The sequence below is a fragment of the Mesoplodon mirus genome, assembly GCF_964341445.2.
Source record: "Mesoplodon mirus genome assembly, chromosome: 2".
Taxonomy (NCBI): domain Eukaryota; kingdom Metazoa; phylum Chordata; class Mammalia; order Artiodactyla; family Ziphiidae; genus Mesoplodon; species Mesoplodon mirus.
Genome location: NC_138977.1, coordinates 26948502 through 26967972, shown reverse-complemented (window position 1 = coordinate 26967972; position 19471 = coordinate 26948502). Strand labels below are relative to the sequence as shown.

Genomic DNA, 19471 nt, shown 5'->3' with positions numbered 1-19471 from the left:
GAATACTTCATCAAGCAACATGAAGAACCACAGTAACACTGTACCATGAAAAGAAAATGACAATTTTCCAGAAACCAAACTTAAAGTCATGAATATTGTGATCTAACTGATAGAGAATTTGAAACAGCTGTCTTGAAGAAACTCAACGAGGTACAAGAAAACTCAGAAAGGCAGTTTAATGAGCTCAGGAATAAAATTAATGAACAGAACGAATACTTTACCAAAGAAACTGAACCTCTAAAAGAGAACCAAATTCTGGAGCTGAAGAACACAATAAACGAGATGAAGGATGTATTAGAAAGCACTGGAAATTGAGCAGATCATATGGAAGAGGGAATTAGTGAGCTTAAAGATAGAAATCTGGAAATCATACGAGCAGAAGAAGAGAGAGAAATAAGATATAAATATATTAGGAAATTCTCTGAGAGATATCCAAACTCTTTTGGGAGAGGCAACATTAGGATAATGGGCACCCCAGAAGGAGAAAAGAGAGAGAAGGGAGCAGAGAAATTATTTAAAGACATAATAGGTGAGGACTTTCCAAACATGGTAAAGGAACTGGACATACAAATCTATGAAGCTAAGAAAATACCTGAGTACCTCAATGCAAAAGACCTTCTTCAAGACACATTATATTAAAACTGTCAAAAGTCGGGCTTCCCTGGTGGCGCAGTGGTTGAGAGTCCGCCTGCCGATGCAGGGGACACGGGTTCGTGCCCCGATCCCGGAAGATCCCACATGCCGCGGAGCGGCTGGGCCCGCGAGCCATGGCCGCGGAGCCTGTGTGTCCGGAGCCTGTGCTCCGCAACGGGAGAGGCCACAGCAGTGAGAGGCCCGCGTACAGCAAAAAAAAAAAAAAAAAAAAAAAAAAAACTGTCAAAAGTCAATGATTTAAAAAAAAAAGAATTTTAAGGACAACCAGAGAAAAAAGGATGGTAACCTACAAAGGAACCCCTGTTATGCTATCAGCAGATCTCTCAGCAGAAAACCTACAGGCCAGGAAGGAGTGCAATGGCATTCTCAGATACTGAAAGATAAAAGCTGTCAGTCAAGAACACTCCACCCAGCACTTACCTTTCGTATATGAAGAAGAAATAATTTCCCAGACAAACAAATCTGATGGAGTTCATCATCAGTAGACTGCCTTACAAGAAACGTTGAAAGGAGCTTTTCCACCAGAAACAAAATGGCAGAAATACACAAAATTTTAAGCAAGGTGATAAACAGAACTAGAAAATTGTAACTCTTTTCAGAAAAGGTTTTTAAACACTTAATTATGGTAAAAGGGTTAAAGGGAGAAAAAAAGAAAGCAGAAAAATAACTAACTATCTCAGTATGGTAAAAAACACAACATAAAAAGCTATAATTTGAAATAACAAAAACATAAAGGTAAATGAAAACAAAATGCTATCAGCAGAAAAAGCACTACTTTATCTATGAGACTTTTTATACAAACCTCAGGGTAACCACAAAACATAAACATAGAGCAGAGACACGAAACATAGAAAAAGAGAAAACTCAGAAAAATATCATAGAAAACCACCCAACTAAAATGGCAGACAGAAACACAAGAAAATAGAAACAATGGAGATATAGAGCAAACAGAAAATAAAAGATTAAATGGCAGTACTAAGGCCTCATCTGTCAATAATCACCCTAAATGTAAATAGATTGAATTCACCGATCAAAAGACACAGAATGGCTGGATAGATTTTAAAAAAGACCCTAGTATATGTTGCCTCCAGGAGACACCTCAGGTCTAAAGACAAACACAGGCTAAAAGTGAGGGGATGGAAGATGATAGCTCAAGCCAATAGAAAGCAGGTATAAACATACTCACATCAGACAAAATAGACTTCAGGCCCAAAAGGTAATAAAAGACCAAAATGGACAGTATAAAGGAAACAATTCATCAAGAAGTCATAATAGTGATCAATATATATGTACCTAACACAGGAGCACCAAAATAGATTTAAAAAAATTATTAACAGACTAAAGGGAGAAATTGATCACAACAAAATAATGTAGGAGACGTTAACACCCCACTTACATCAATGGATAGATTATCCAAACAGAAAGTCAACAAGGAAACAACAGCCTTAAATGAAAATTTAGACCAGATGGATTTGATAGACTTGTACAGGACACTCCATCGAAATGCAGCAGAATGCACACTCTTCTCAAGTGCTCATGGAATGTTCTCAAAAATAGACCACATGTTGGGACACAAAATAGTCTCAATAAACTCAAGAAGACTAAAATCATATCAAACATCTTTTCTGATCACAATGGAATGAAACTAGAAATAAACTACAAGAAGAAATCCAGAAAAATCACAAGTATTTGGAGACTGAACAACGTGCTACTGAACAATTATTGGGTCAACAATGAACTCAAGGAGAAATCAAAAATTACTTGAAGACAAATGAAAATGAAACTATGACAGACCAAAATCTATGGGATACAGCAAAAGCGGTGGTAAGATTACAGGAATACAGGCCTACCTCAAGAAACAAGAAAAATCTCAAACCACCTACTGTTACACGTAAAGAAACCAGAAAAAGAAGAGCAAGTGAAACCCAAAGTAGTAGAAGGAAGGAAATAATAAAAATCGGAGCAGAAATAAATGAAATAGAGACCAAAAAAAAACAACAGAAAAGATCAATGAAACTAAGAACTGATTCTCTGAAAAAAATAAACAAAATTGAAAAACCATTATCTAGACTCACTAAGAAAAAAAGAGAGAAGGTTCTGGTAGATAAAATCAAAAGTGAAAGAGGAGAAATGACAACGGATACCATAGAAATGCAAAGGGTTATAAGAGAATATTATGAACAGCTATACACCAACATATTGGACAACCTAGAAGAAATGGGACAAATTCTTAGAATCATACAACCTTCTTGGGCTTCCCTGGTGGCACAGTGGTTGAGAGTCCTCCTGCTGATGCAGGGGACACGAGTTCGTGCCCCGGTCCGGGAAGATCCCACATGCCGTGGAACGGCTGGGACCGTGAGCCATGGCCGCTGAGCCTGCGTGTCCAGAGCCTGTGCTCCGCAACGGGAGAGGCCACAACAGTGAGAGGCCCGCGTACCGCAAAAGAAAAAAAAAAGAAAAGAAAGAATCATACAACCTTCCAAGACTGAATCAGGAAGAAACAGAAAATCTGAATAGACTGATCACTAGTACAGAGATTGAAGCAGTAATCAAAAAGCTCCCCAAAACCAAAGTCCAGGACCAGGTGGCTTCACGGCAAATTCTATCAAACATTCAAAGAAGATTTAATACCTATCTTTCTCAAAATAGTCCCAAAAATTGAAGAGAAGGGAACACTTCCTAACTTATCTTACGGGGCCATCGCCCTGATACCAAAACCAGACAAAGACAGCACAAAAAAAGAAAATTAAAGGCTAATGTCCCTGATGAACACAGATGCAAAAATCCTCAATAAAATATTAGCAAACCAAATTCAACAGTATATCAAACAGATCATACACCACGAGCAAGTGGGATTTATTCCAGGGACTCAAGGATGGTTCGACATTTGCAAATCAATGAATGTGATACACCACATTAACAAAACGAAGGATAAAACCCGTATGATCATCTCAATAGATGCAGAAAAAGGTTTTGACAAGATTCAATACCCATTTATGATAAAACTCTCAGTAAAATTGGTATAGTAGGGACATACCTCAACATAATAAAGGCCATACATGACAAACCCACAGCCAGCATCATATTCAATGTTGAAAAATTGAAAGCTATCCCTCTAATAGCAGAAAAGGATTCCCACTCTCACTGCTCCTATTCAACATAGTATTGGGAGTCACAGCTAGGGCAATTAGGCAAGAAAAAGAAATAAAGGCATTCAATTTGGAAAGGAAGAAGTAAAACTGTCACTGCTTGCAGATGACATAATTTTATATAGAGAGAACCCTAAAAATATATGTGGAATATAAAAACTAATAAACAAACAAAAACAAGATAAATGAACAAACCAAACCAAACCAAACCAACACATAGATACAGAGAACAGAGTAGTGGTTTACCAGAGGGGAAAGGGTAGGGGGTGGAGGGTGAAATGGTTAAAGGGAATCAACTGTATACCGATGGACAGAAAATGAATTTTTGGTGGTGAGCACATTGGAGGGTATATAGAAGTAGAAATATAATGTTGTACACATGAAACTTTTATAATGTTATAAATCAATGTTAACTGAACTCAAAAAAGAAAAGAAAAAAAAAACTGAAGCAATTAAAAGAGACTTCTAGATTTCCTCCACCATATTTGCCAAATCTTTCAAATTTGAAGGCGATGTATGCAATATTTGTGCAACCCATTCATTTGATAACTTGTAAAGCTACCATTTTTGAGTAGGGCCAGGTATAAGAAAGCCCTCCAGGCTTCAAGAGAAGCTGCCCTGACACTTGGGCTCAAGACCTAGCAGGCTAAATGGTATTAGAAGTGTCTGTTGCAGAGAGAGATTCTATATACAGCTTGACACAAGCTCAAGTAGGATTATCACTGCACAGACCTCTAGGGGTTTGGTAAGGTCAGAGCCTCCTCTGATGACAAATATTCTCTGCTTGAAAAGCAGCTCCTGGCTTGCTACTAGCCCTCGTGTTTGAGACTAAACACATGACCACATGGCACTAAGTGACCATACAACCTGAATTTCCCATCATGAACCATAAAACTGGATGTACACAGCAACATATTTATTGTAATAAGGAACCAGTATAAAGGAGACTGGGCCCCAGCAGGTCCAGAAGGCACAATTAATATGTATGACCAGTTGGCTCCAACTTCCAAGGTACCTTTTCCTATCCCTTCTCTACATTTCCCTCAACCTATACAAGTGTCCTCTTGGGGAATTCCCAGTGAACAGTTCACAGAAGGAATAAAGCACAAGTCTAGTCCTCAGAGAGATCTGCAAATGATGCTACACTGACTAAAGTGCGTGTCCACTGTACTATAACCCACTCAGGCATGACCACAGAGGACCATGCTGAATGAAGCCCTCCAAGTGGACAGAACTTTGAGGGATATATCTGGTGATTTATTTCATGGCCTGGGGTACAAAGATCTATAATGATTCATAGGCAGTGGCTACTGGATTGGCCAGGGCCAGCTGGTTGGGGACTTAGAAAAAGACCTAACTGAAAACTTGGTGACAAGATGGATCATGTATGGGCCTTTTGGAGTAGACACAAAGTGTGAGAATATTTGTATGTCATGTATATACCCAGTAGAGGGTATCCATGAGGGTGAGAGCTGTCAAAAAATCAGATGATCAAGAGGATCCGTTTTCTGAACGTCAGGAAGCCCCCTTCTCCAGGCATCCCAGTGCTTGCTAAATGGGTCCATATACAAAGTAGCCATGGCAGCATAGAAGAAAGTGTATGCTAGAAACATGGTTTTTGCTTCCCTAAGTGGCTATAACTACTGCTGTTAACTGTGCCCAATCTGCCAACAGCCGAAGCCAATACTAAGTCACTGATATGGCACCACTGTCCAGGGTGACAGGTGGCTATCTAGTAGCAGTTGATTATGGTGGACTCCTTCCACCCTAAAGGGAGCAGCTTTTTATGCTCTGAGGGACGGCTACATCTTCTGGGTAAAAGTTTACTTTCCCTGCCTGCAGAGCCTTCTGCCGACACTACCATCATGAAGTTACAGAATGTCTCATCCATTGTCATGGTATACCACACAACACTGTCTTTGACCATGGGCATATCTGTGGTCAGAGAGGTTTGGAAATAGGTTTATGCTCTAAAAATCCACTACATACCCTGTCATGCAGAAGTAGCTGGCTTGACAGAACAGTGAACTGGCATGTTGAAGGCTCGATTATAGTGCCAGCTGGGACACGAGGCAAGGTTGGGATGCTGACCTACAGCATGGGGCACATGCCTTAAACCAGCAGCCAATATAGCACAGAGCCAGAATGTGAGGCTGTGGGGAACACAGAGAGGAAGAATTCCTCCATCCACACCGGCTGCCTAGGTGCTTCTCTAACATGCTAGACATAAGCCTGCCTCCCTTTCCTTGACCTACATGCTTTCCTCTGCTCTATTTAAAATTGTAAAACCTCCCTTTGCCTTCTTGACTACCCCTTCCTTTACTATGTGTTTCTCTCTAGCACTTCTCACCCTCTAACATACTATACTATATAGATTTAGTTATTGTTTATTATCTGTTTTCTCCCACTAGAAGGTGAGCTTTACAAGAGCCGGGTTCTATTTCATTCACTATTCTATCACCCATGCCTAAGACTGTGCCTGACACATAGTAAGTGCTCAATACATATTTCTAGACCGACTTACATGACTATCATTAAAGTTCTTGGAGAAGAGTAAACAAATGTCTCTAGTCTATTATCTTTATCTCCATAGAGACTGGTTGCAGGTTTTTTCCTATGAAAGGCTAGATAATAAATATTTTAGGCTGTGGGCCATGCCCTTGCTGTTGCAACCACTCCACTCTGGCACTGTAGCATGAAAGCAGTCATAGATAGCAGGTAAATGATGGGTAATGCATGGAGATGAAAGAGGGGAATTACTGAAGTCCTGGGAATTGGGAGGGTGAGAAGGAAGTTCATATGCAGAGTCAGTGAAGGGAAATACTTCACACAAATATGTTTGATTGATTTCTTCTTCACTCCTCTCACTCCACCATCACAGCTAATATAACTGAAGTTAAATTTTCGGTTTGACTTTTAACTTTTGGCTATTTTACATTTAAAACTCCCATGGACAAATGTAAGTTGATGTAGCCACTATGGAAAACAGTATGGAGGTTCCTCAAAAAACTGAAAATAGAGTTGCCATATGATCCAGCAATCCCACTCCTGGGCATACATCCAGACAAAACTATAATTCAAAAAGATGCACGCACCCCTATGTTCACAGCAGCACTATTCACAATAGCCAAGACATGGAAACAGCCTAAATGTCCATCGACAGATGAATGGATAAAGAAGATGTGGCACATATATACAATGGAATACTACTCAGCCGTAAAAAAGAATGAAGCAATGCCATTTGCAGCTACATGGATGGACCCAGAGATTATCATACTAAGTGAAGTTAAGTCAGAAAGAGAAAGAAAAATACCATATGATATCACTTATATGTGGAATCTAAAATATGACACAAATGAACTTACCTACAAAACAGAAACAGACTCACAGACACAGAGCACAGACTTGTCATTGCCAAGGGGGGTGGAGGTTGAGGAGGGATGGAGTGGGAGTTTGGGGTTAGTAGATGCAAAGTATTATATATAGAATGGATAAACAAGGTTCTACTGTATAGCACAGGGAACTATATTCAATACCCTGGGATAAACCATAATGGAAAGAAATATAGAAAAGAATGTATGTGTATATATATGTATGTATAACTGAATCATTTTGCTGTACAGCAGAAATTAATGCAACATTGTAAATCAACTTCAATATACTTCTATTAAAAAAAGAAAAACCTCCCACAGAGTACATTTATTAACACAACCTCCAGTTAGAGCCCTTTTTTCTCACTAAGCTATTTTTATTAGTTTATTCAACAGTTGGGGAGTGAAAAAAGTGTTCTTACCATTCTAGGTTCTTCTAGCTGGTCTAGGAATTAAATTGGCATGAGACAGATTAACAGGAAAAAAATGAAATTTAATTATGTACATACAGGACCTCTAAAAGAATATGAGGCCCAAGGACAAGTTAGGCAATTGAGGCTTATACACCATCTGAGACAAGGAAAAGGGGGTAGGGACTTCAAAGGGGAGGAAGGCAATTCACATGGAGATAGAAAAGCAAATGTTTGGTAACCAAATGTTTGCTATTCTGTGCACAGACAATGAGACGCAGAGAAAACTTTGGTCTCCAGGCCCTGCCAACTTCCCCCTACCACATCTAGCCCCTATTTTTTTTTTTCATATGATATCACTTATATGTGGAATGTAAAAAAGATACAAATGAATTTACTTATAAAACAGAAATAGACTCACAGACATAGAAGACAAACTGATGGTTACCAAAGATGGATATCTCGGGTGGTAGTGCCCTTCCTGAACCAGGCCCTTTATCTAAATTCTTTTAGGCAGTTAAGGGGGAGGTAAAAAGAAAGACTTCCTGAGCCTTTTATTTCTTAAAAACAATCAGCCCAAAATAATTCTCAAGCCCCGGAGACACATTTCAGGGTAGGAGGTTTTGTTCCCCTAAAGCACAAATATTTACTGAGCGTCTACTATGTGCCAAGAACTAAGCATTAGGATACACCTTATAATAACAAAGACCCTATTCTCAGGAAGTTTACACTGCAATGAAGCCAGATAATATGTATATAAATGTATTAAGAAGGTCATTTCAGATAGTGATATGTCCTACAAGGAAGTCACATAAAGTAATGGGAGGTTTCCTTGAGTAGATACCATTTTAGCTGAAAACTGAAAAATAAGTAAGAACCAGCCATGCAAAGACCTGAGGGTAGGAGGGTTTTTTCCTTTTATTGAGGTAAAATATCTATAACACAAAATTTACCTTTTTTTTTTTTTTTTTTTTTTTCGGTACGCGGGCCTCTCACTGCTGTGGCCTCTCCCGTTGCGGAGCACAGGCTCCGGACGCACAGGCCCAGTGGCCATGGCTCACGGGGCTCAGCCGCTCCGCGGCATGTGGGATCTTCCCGGACCGGGGCACGAACCTTCGTCCCCTGCATCGGCAGGCGGACTCTCAACCACTGCGCCACCAGGGAAGCCCAAAAATTTACCATTTTTAAGGGCAGAGTTTTGTGACATGAAGGACATTCACATTGTTGTGCAACCATCACCACCATCCATCTCCAGGACTTTTTTTATTTTCCCAAACTGAAACTCTGTCCCCATTAGGCAATAACTGCTCACTTCACTCTCCTACTAGTGGCAGCCACCATTCTACTTTCTGTTTCTAGGAATTTGACCACTATAGGTACCGCATATAAGTGAAATCATACAATATTTGTCTTTTTAAAATAAAGTTATTTATTTATTTATTTTCAGCTGCGTTGGGTCTTCGTTGCTGCGTGCACCCTGCGTGCGGGCTTTCTCTAGTTGCAGCGAGCGGGGGTTACTCTTCGTTGCGGTGCTCGGGCTTCTCACTGCGGTGGCTTCTCTTGTTGCAGAGCACGGGCTCTAGGCACGCGGGCTTCAGTAGTCATGGCATGCGAGCTCAGTAGTTGTGGCTCACGGGCTCTAGAGCACAGGTTCAGTAGTTAAGTTGCATGGGCTTAGTAGCCCCACGGCATGTGGGATCTTCCCGGACCAGGGCTTGAACCTATGTCCCCTGCACTGGCAGGTGGATTCCTAACCACTGCGCCACCAGGGAAGTCCCACAATATCTGTCCTTTGATAACTGGTATATTTCACTTAGCACAATGTCATCATGATTCATCTACACTGTAGAATGTGTCAAAATTTTTAAGGCAGAAATACTATTGCATTGTATGCACATACCACATTTTGTGGTATTCATCGGTCAATGGACACTTGGTTTGCTTCCACCTTTTGACTATTGTGAATAATGCTCCTATGAATGTGGGTGTACAGATATCTGTTTGAGTGCCCTCCTTCAATTCTTTTGGTATATACCCAGAAGTGCAATTGCTGGATCATATGGGAACTCTGTTTAGTTTGAGACGCCAAACTGTTTTCCATAGCAGCTACACCATTTTACAGTCCTACTAGCAAAGCACAAAGGTTCCAGTTTCTCCACACCTATGCCAATACTTGTTGTTTTCCTTTTTTTTTTTTTAAAATTAGGGCCATCCTAGTGGGTATCTCGTGGTTTTGACTTACATTTCTCTAATGATTAGTGGCGTTGAACACCTTTTCATGTGCTTATTGGCCATTTGTATATCTTCTTTGGAGAAATGTCTATTCGAGTCCTTTACCCTTTTTAAATTGGGCTGTTTGGCTTTTATTGCTCTTGAGCTGTAAGAGTTCTTTATATCCTAGATATTAACCCCTCATCAGATACACGATTTGCAAATATTTTCTGCCATTCCGTGGGTTGTCTTTTTACTCTCTTAATAATGTCTTTTGATGAATAAAACCTTACAATTTTGATGAAGTCCAATTTATCTAGTTTTTTTTTGTTGCCTGTGCTTTTGCTGTCATATTCAAGAAATCACTGCCAATCCGATGTCATGAGCTCTTCCCCTATGTCCCCATCTAAGAATTTTATACTTTTAGCTCTTACATTTGGGTCTTTGATGCATTTTAACCTAATTTTTGTATATGGTATAAGATAAGGGTCTAACTTAATTCTTTTGCATTTGGATATCCAGTTTTCCCAGCACCGTTTGTTGAAAAGGCTGTCTTTTCCCCACTGAATGGTCTTGGTACCTCTGCAGAAAATCATTTGACCCTATATATGAGAGTTTATTTCTGGGCTCTCTTTTCTGTTCCATTGGTCTGTATATCTTTCTGCCAATACCACAGTTTCAATTACTGTAGCTTTGCTGAGGGTACAGGTTTTTTTGTTTGTTTTTGGGGGGGCTGCACCACACGGCTTACGGGATCCTAGTTCCCTGACCAGGGACTGAATCGGTACCCCAGGAATTGAGAGCGCCAAGTCCTAACCACTGGACTACCAGGGAACTCCCGAGGGTAGGGTTTTAAATCAGAGGTCAGGGCTTCCCTGGTGGCGCAGTGGTTGAGAGTCCGCCTGCCGATGCAGGGGACACGGGTTCGTGCCCCGATCCCGGAAGATCCCACATGCCGCGGAGCGGCTGGGCCCGCGAGCCATGGCCGCGGAGCCTGTGTGTCCGGAGCCTGTGCTCCGCAACGGGAGAGGCCACAGCAGTGAGAGGCCCGCGTACAGCAAAAAAAAAAAAAAAAAAAAAAAAATCAGAGGTCACAGCAATTCCAAAGAACTAGAGCAGGGAGTTGGCAAACTTTTTTCTGTAAAAGGAAAGACAGTAAACATTTTGGGTTTCACAGGCCATGTGGCCTCTGTCACAATGACTCTACCCTGCCACTGTAGCACTAAAGTAGCCATAGATAATACACAATCAAATGGGTGTGGCTGTGTTCTAATAAAACTTTATAAAAATAAGTGGAAAGAGATTCTCAAAATCATTGACCATCAGGGAAATGCAAAGCAAAACCACAGTGAGCTACCACCTCACACCTGTCACAAACAACAATGGCTGGTGAGGATGTGGAGAAAAGGGAACCCTCCTTCACTGTTGGTGGGAATGTAAATTGGTGCAGTCACTGTGGAGAACAGTAGGGAGAGTTCTCAAAAAACTAGAAATAGAACTATCATGTGACCCAGCAATTCCACTGATGGGTATATATCCAAAAAAGACACAAAAACCCGAATTCAAAACGATACATGCACTCCAGTGTTCATAGCAGCATTATGTACAACTGCCAATGTACAGAAGCAACCTAAGTGTCCATCAACAGATGGATGGAAAAAGAAGATGTGGTGTATATATGTACAATGGAATACTATTCAATCATTAAAAAGAATGAAATTTTGCCATTTGCATCAACATGGATGGACTTGGAGGGCATTTTGCTAAGTGAAATAAGTCAGACAGAGAAATACAAATACTATAGTATATCATTTATACGTGGAATCTAAACAATACAACAAACTAGTGAATATAACAAAAAAGAAGTAGACTAACAGGTATAGAGAACAAACTAGTGGTTACCAGTGGGGAGAGGGAAGGGGGGGCAATAAAGGAGGAGGGGATTACAAAAAAGGGGGGTTATTATGGGATATATGAAATCATCATTTCGAAAACCGTGAAGCACTATAGAATTTAAAGAATACTTCATTCAATAAAAAAAATAGGTGGCAAGACAAATTTGCCCCAAGGGCAGTAGTTTGATACCCTCTGGACTGGCGGTCACAGTTGGGCATTTTCCAAGGCCTTAAGGAAGGCCAGAGTGATAAGAACAAAGATGAGAGAGAAGGGAGATGAGGTTGGAGAGATATACAGGGGCCAGATCACATAGTCGCTTGTTGACCACAAGGAGGATTTGATTTATTCTCCCTCATCCATTCACCTACCGAACATCCATCAAAGACCTACTAGGACTTAGGGGCTGGGACTACACAGAAGTTAGGCTCAGTCCTCAGCCTCCCAGAGCTTCGATGGAGACAAGAGGCATAAGCGAAGGAGTTTTAACACAGTATCACATTTCCTTTCTGAGTCATGGCATAAGCTCCATTCCATCACCTGAACCATGGGATTCCCGCTCTGAGCTTTACTCTGCTGCCTTCGTTTGAGCCTTTATTAATTCTCTCCATGATGGTTGCAACAGTCTATTTAAACAGCTCTCTGCCTGTAGTCTAACATTTTCCCAAACTGGCCTCCATACTGCAGCAGGGGACATTTCTAAAATGCAATTCTGATTGCACTCCCCAGCTTCAAACTACATTGACATCTTTCATCACTGTCAGAGTTAAGTTCAAGCTTTTAAGATGATATGTAAAGCCTTGCGTGATCAGGCCCTTGCCAAATTCTCATCATCATCTGCTCTCTATCCCCTCAGTGGGAAGTGCTAGCTGACAGCTCAGGACATCTACTTATACACACGTAAGAACATGTTTAACTCATGATTAAGTCCTGGGGCAACATCTACGTCAAAGAACAGCATTTGATACCTGCTCACGCAATATCTTCTGGCTGTTGGTGTTTCTACTATAAAGTATAATTATGAATTGAGCAAGACTTAGAAATAATAAGAGCAAACACATATAGAGACAGTCTGTGCCTGGCACTGTTAAGTCATTTAATCCTCACAACCACCCTATGAGGTAGGTGGTATCATTGTCTCCATTTTACAGATTAGAAAACTGAGGCACAGAATGGTTAAGTCCCCCAGGATCGCACAGCTTATAAGTGTGATGGCATCAATATTCAAACCCAGGAATTCTGACTCTATAATCTCTGTTGTTAAGCACACAAAGCCTCCTCACTAAACCATAAATATGTTATTTAAAAATACTGACCGCAGCTATGCCTGTAGCCTAAAAGCATGGTCTCTGGATGGTAGCATTAAAATCACCTGGGAGCTATTAGACATGCGAATTCTCAGGCCTGGGCCCTGACCTACTGAATCAGATCTCTGACTTTAGGGCCCAGGAATCTGAGTTTTAGCAAGCTCCCCAGGTGATTTTCAATCACAATAAAGTCTGAGAAGCCCTGTTCTTAAATGTTTATTCCTAGGGAGTACAGGCGCTAATGGATGCAAAGGTTATGACAAACGTGGATAATTTTGACAAAAGAAGTAAAAACAGGATTCTTTTTAATGCACAAACGTTTCAGATTTTGACATTAAAAGCAAACAAATCCTAGCAGAGAACAATAACGGTTGTCATAGGTTTTGAGCGGATGCTTGACAGGATGAAGAAAAGTACAGGATAAACCTGAACTTACAGCAAACGGGCAACTTTAAATCCGACACACCTACCAACCAGCTGTGTGACTTTTCAGAAATTGCTTAACAGGAGCCTCAGTTTCTTGACTGACAGGTAAAAATACTAATCCCCTTGACGTGTACCCCATGATGGCTGTGAAAAAGCAAGCAGGGTCAGATATGTGACAATGCTTTGTATGGAAGGATAGCGTGCGGATCAAGTTTCATTTTCTGCTGTATCTGTTTACAAAAGAATATGCGCATTTTCCCTTCTACTCAGGAAATGGATAGGATTTTGAGTCACTTGCAGTGACTGAAGAGATCCCTACTTTCTTTAGTGAAGGTTGCAGGAGATACACAGCCGGAATGAGGGGTTGCCCCAGGCTTGGAAAGTCAGGCAAGTGGCCTCACCTGAGAGAATGGGGCCAAAGCACTGACAGGTGGTGGTAGGACTATGATTATATGTCTCTAAACTCATCTGTCGCTTTACAATTTCTCCCCCCATAAAAGTTCATGAAAGCTTAGCTTAGGCTGATACTCAGCCCTGCGCGCTTCTTCCTGCCTGTCAGTGGTCTGCTTTGGTGTGGGCTGTTTACAGCAGCTTCTGTTTTGATTAGTCAGCGTTTGTACCAAGTAAGTTGTTAAATTTTTAAGTAACACCCCCATTGCTCCATAATGGAAAGGAATGTTATTTGACGTTTATTTCAAACAGAAGCAATTCCCCTGGGTCTGGGATGGTTTAATGGATTCATACTGAGCCTCACCAGGCCTGTTCATGCCACTGACCTTTGATTCCATTGACTGTCCTTGACTCAATGACAAATAGTTCCAGCATGTTCATTAAAACAATGCAACTTTAAATTTACCTAGTCTGTCTCAAGCACATTTTTCTAGCTGAGGAAGACGCAAGCTACTGCTCTAGAAAAACTCCCATGCATGTGAGGGAAAGAATTCTATTATCAGGCTGCGGTTTCTTGTGTTCACTTTGCACACCTGACTTCCCTGGCCACAACTTGCCTTTCTCTCCCTTTTCTTCTCCCATTGTTTGTTTCTCCCCTCAAGAGGCACAGAGTAGGTACCCTCCCTGTTATTCATTGTTTGCCCTCTTGGCTTGTGGCTTTCAGATTAAAAGCAACTTTCTGATAAATATGTATCATTTAGGACAGGGAGCTGCTCAATTTAAAGAGGAACACACTCACAAGAAGAGAAAACATATCAACCATATTCCATCCTCCAACTGACTTTAAACTGCATCACAGATTCGCACGCTGTACAACCTTCACCTCCAAATGGTAGGAGGAAGACACCAGTTATTTTTCTAGATGTGTAATTTTCAACTGAAGCTGAAACGTTCAAATGACCACTAGCTACCCCAGTTAAGGCATGATGTGGATACTTATTCCCCAAAATTGCAAAAATATTTCTGGCTCTGCTCAAAGTGGCCCATGCGATCTAAGGAGCAGACCAACATCCTCTCTCACTTGGGGTGACGTGGCTTACCACATCTAGGAACTATTTAACACAACCCCCCAAACTCTGAGACTGTCCATCAAAGCAGGTACAACCTGGGCACAATGGTGTCTGATTTTCCTCCCAGGCGCTCTACATAAATCATGCGCTCAGCCACATACCTTCATTCTGCCAGCATCTCCCAACCCCTTTCCCCCAAAAGCAATAAACCGAGAGGGTGTTAGCCGTTGTCACTCATGTTTCATGGACCAGCAGCACTGAGGTCACCTGGGAACGTGTCAGATATGCAGAATCTCAGGCCCACTGAATTCTGCTGCTTTTTAACAAGATCTCCAGGTGATTCATACACACATTCAAGTATGAGAAGTACTGGATTAATTGACACACTTGTTAAAAGCACATACCAAAAAAGAATCAAGATTCTCCACCCAGTATGGGGCTTCCCTGGTGGCGCAGTGGTTGAGAATCTGCCTGCCAGTGCAGGGGACACGGGTTCGAGCCCTGGTCTGGGAGGATCCCACATGCCGCAGAGCGGCTAGGCCCGTGAGCCACAACTACTGAGCCTGCGCGTCTGGAGCCCATGCTCCGCAACAAGAGAGGCCACGATAGTGAGAGGCCCGCGCACTGTGATGAGGAGTGGCCCCCGCTTGCCACAACTAGAGAAAGCCCTCGCACAGAAACGAAGACTCAACACAGCCAAAATAAAGAAATAAATTAATAAACTCCTACCCCCAACATCTTAAAAAAAAAAAAAAAAAGATTCTCCACTCAGTATGAACATTTGAAAAAAACAAAAAAAAACCCTCACCTCAGTTATGATCTGTGACGTTGGAAGGAAAGCCCCTTGGTAGAGAGGCAGTGGTGACAGTGAGAAGATCTCGACTCCTGTTGGCTTTCCCGCAGAGACTTCAACCAAGATCCGCGTCTGTTAAAGTCCAGGGGCTTCCCGTCCTGCCAGCTCTCAAGGCGCAAGAGAAAGTATCAGAGAGGAAACTGAGCAGCCCCTGGCTAGCTCTTGCAACTACCAGAAAGGCTGAGGCTTTCCAAATAAGCTAGCCGTGGGATAATGTCCAGTTCTCCTATCTCCTGGAGTTCCGTTTTTCTCCACTGTTAGCTGGTTACTAACCACATTTCCTTCTCCGATCCCTGGGATTCAAACTGACAACCTAATGGCTCTAAACAGCCTGGGATCCTTTTCCGACGTTCCTGGCAAGGGGAAAGGAAAAGGAAGAAATTCACGTGTCAGAGAGATATTTTTGTATCTTTTTCTTTGTGCAAGAGAATCCTGACCACAGTATCTCCGACACTAATGGCAACTTTAGCAAGGATAAAAACCGATTCTAGCAAATAGTTTTGCTCTGTGTAAACTTCCTGTCTTTTGCTAGATGTGATGTAACAGGGGCCTCCTTTCACAAGCTCTGTCTTCTAGCAAAAGAATACAAGCAGGAAGATAACACAGATTTGGAAAGGAAGTGAAAGAAACCAAAGCACAGACAGCATTAGGTTTCTGTGCAAAGGCCCACTAGAGATTTGAAGAGAAAAACTATATTTGGAACACGCTATCCTTCTAATGTTCTTTTCTAAACCAGAAGTATAACAGGAAGTTATGGTTGTATTGAATAGGCATTTCATATTCTGAAAACATGAAGGATGTCAAGTGACAAAATACGACACATACTAAGAGCTTCTGGCTCCACTCTTTACCACCCGTGACCAGTTTTTTAATCCAAGGCTTCTCAACATAAAATGGTGGTAACAATAATGCTTTCCTTAGAGAGCTGGCATAACAATATCATGAGATACGTGAAACGCCGATTACTGAACTTGCCTTGCTGGAAGTCCTCTTTATAGTCAAGTCACTATCCTGATTTTCCTCTCTACTGTGCATACCTAAGCACAGCTCAAGCAGTCAATAAATATTTATTGAAATGAAATGCGTTTAAAAAATCTTGATGTTAAGAAATTCCATCTATTTTTTTTCTTTTCTTTTTTAAATTTATTTATTTATATTAAAAAATTTTTTTGGCTGCATTGGGTCATTGTTGCTGCGCGCAGCCTTTCTCTAGTTGCGGCGAGCAGGGGCTACTCTTCATTGCGGTGCGTGGGCTTCTCATTGCGGTGGCTTCTCTTGTTGCGGACCACGGGCTGTAGGGCATGTGGGCTTCTGTAGCTGTGATGCACGGGCTTAGTTGCTCCGTGGCATGTGGGATCTTCCCGGACCAGGGCTCGAACCCGTGTCCCCTGCATTGGCAGGCGGATTCTTAATCACTGTGCCACCAAGGAAGTGCCATCTATTTCTTTTTATCATTTTTATTGTGGTAAAATACATATAACATAAAATTTTAGCCATTTTTAAGTGTCTGATTCAGTGGCATTAATTACATTCACAATGTTATGTAACCATCACCACTATCCATTTCCAAAACTTTTCATCACCCCAAACAGAAACTCTGATCATGAAGAAATAACTCCTCCAGGGTTCTTTTAAATATGAGGATCACTTTTTAATTTGGGGGATCCCTCCTCTCTCATGGTAGTAGTTGCCCCTCAGAAAATAGAATTCAAACACCAAGAATAACATAGATACCTTATTTATTATTTATTTATTTTAACATCTTTATTGGAGTATAATTGCTTTACAATGTGTTAGTGCCTGCTGTATAACTAAGTGAATCAGCTATATGTATACGTATATCCCCATATCCCCTCCCTCTTGCGTCTCCCTCCCACCCTCCCTATCCCACCCCTCTAGGTGGCCACAAAGCACCGAGCTGATCTCCCTGTGCTATGTGGCTGCTCCCCACTAGCTTAGATAGCTCTTTTAAATAAATTTGCATTTTAATCATACAACACAACAAATCTTCACACATTTGAAATACGTGTGAGATTATTCTGTATTCCAGCTAGGGAAAAGGTTTAGAACAAACCTTGGAATAAAACTTCTGCCATATGTGAATATATTTGAAATTCTTTTAACTGTGTTCTCCGTTTTAAATAAGGCTAATTATTTCCTCTTGAAGGGAGAAGAGAGGAAGGAGCATTTATTGACACCAAACTGGGTACCAGCGAGGATTCAACTCTCATCCCGTTCTTTGTCATAAACATAAATGTGAAATTATTTATATGATATTACTGTGATTCTGTGTGATAATTTTCTAGCTATTGCACAGTTGACCCTTTTGCCGTGATGTAAAGCACGGACAAAGCAGAGGTACCTGTATCCTGCCTGGTATTTAACTGAGCAAGGCATGTGTGTATTACACAAGTAGTGTGATTGTCTGTATACAGGCAAGGCCTGGGGGGAAAAACAGACTAGTGCAAAATGATAAACTTACAAGAAATGCCAATATATCCATAGAGATGGCAGAAATTGTATTCCAAGACTTATTCTAAACCAAATAAAACTTACTTGGCAAATACAATTTTAGGGATAATTTAAAAAATACGTTAAAACTAAATAACCATGATTCTAGGGAACAGTTCGGCACTGTGAGAATTTAAGGCACAGTCCTGTCCTCCAGGGGCTGACATCAAGGCTGGGTACACGAGACTTACACACACGAGCTAACAACGGAGCTGGCTGAATGGCCTATTGGTGCAGGCTGCAGGTAGTTGGAAAAAAGAGTGCCCAGCAAGGAAGATGCAGATTTTGGACGCTGGATCCTTGCTTCCTACTGATATAGACCCATGGTTGACTTAGGTAAGCTGACTGAGTAAACTCTTAGCAAAGCTCAGAGTAACTGGGCTCAAATTCTCATGATTCCCATTTATTCCAAACAATAAACATTAGACAAGTCCTTGCTTAAGAAGTAACTGAGGCCTTTCCCACTGAGGTAAATCTAAGTGCTCCCAATTTAGGAACCACATATTGCTTTTCTGAAAGAAGGTAACACAAACTTTAATTTTCAAATTCCTCCCATGTTTCATGTAACATGTAATTTCATGGTATTAAATGTAATATTAAGACAACAGTAATTCAATATGGGAAGGAAAGGAGGAAGGGAGGAAGGGAGCAAAGGAGAGAAATTAGAAGCTAAATATTTACCTATAAAGGTATGGTTAAACAAAACGTGGCGCATGCATACAATAGAATATTATACAAAAAAGAATGAGATAGAAATTTATGTACTGTCTTGACAAAGAAAGATCTCCAAGACATATTAATTATAAAAAGCAAGTTGCTAATAAACACAGGGCATATACGTTCACTTATGTTAAAATGCACCCATGTAGACAGACACACACATGCCCTCACAAAACAAAACTATGTATTTCTATATGTACCCATCTATGTATGTAATCACATAGAAAAACCTTTGGAAAGATATGACTCAAAATGGCAGCAATGTCTGGGAAGTATGGGATTAGGAGGTGGGGATACTTTATTGAAAATATACATCTCTGTTGTTTAAGGACTTCCCACCATGTATGCGTCTATTTTCCTATTTCTCTTAGAGTAAAAGCTAAAGACCTTTACAATCTGTATCTTCAACCCCTACTCCTCTCATGTTCCCCTTTACCGATTACAATGTAGTGAGACATATCTCCCTGTTATGCCTCAAATATACATACACAGACCCACCTCAT

The 19471-nt window shown here is 41.0% G+C and overlaps 1 protein-coding gene across 1 annotated transcript in view; it reads right to left on the bottom strand.

The window, feature by feature from the left end:
- The window catches only part of ABCG2 (ATP binding cassette subfamily G member 2 (JR blood group)), a 127918-nt gene extending 111744 nt beyond the window's left edge, over nt 1–16174 (bottom strand). Inside the window, exon 1 of the mRNA XM_082611643.1 lies at nt 15693–16174. The gene's annotated coding sequence lies outside the window, so the exon portion shown is untranslated. The remainder of the gene's footprint in view (nt 1–15692) is intronic.
- Nucleotides 16175–19471: the final 3297 nt, after the last annotated feature.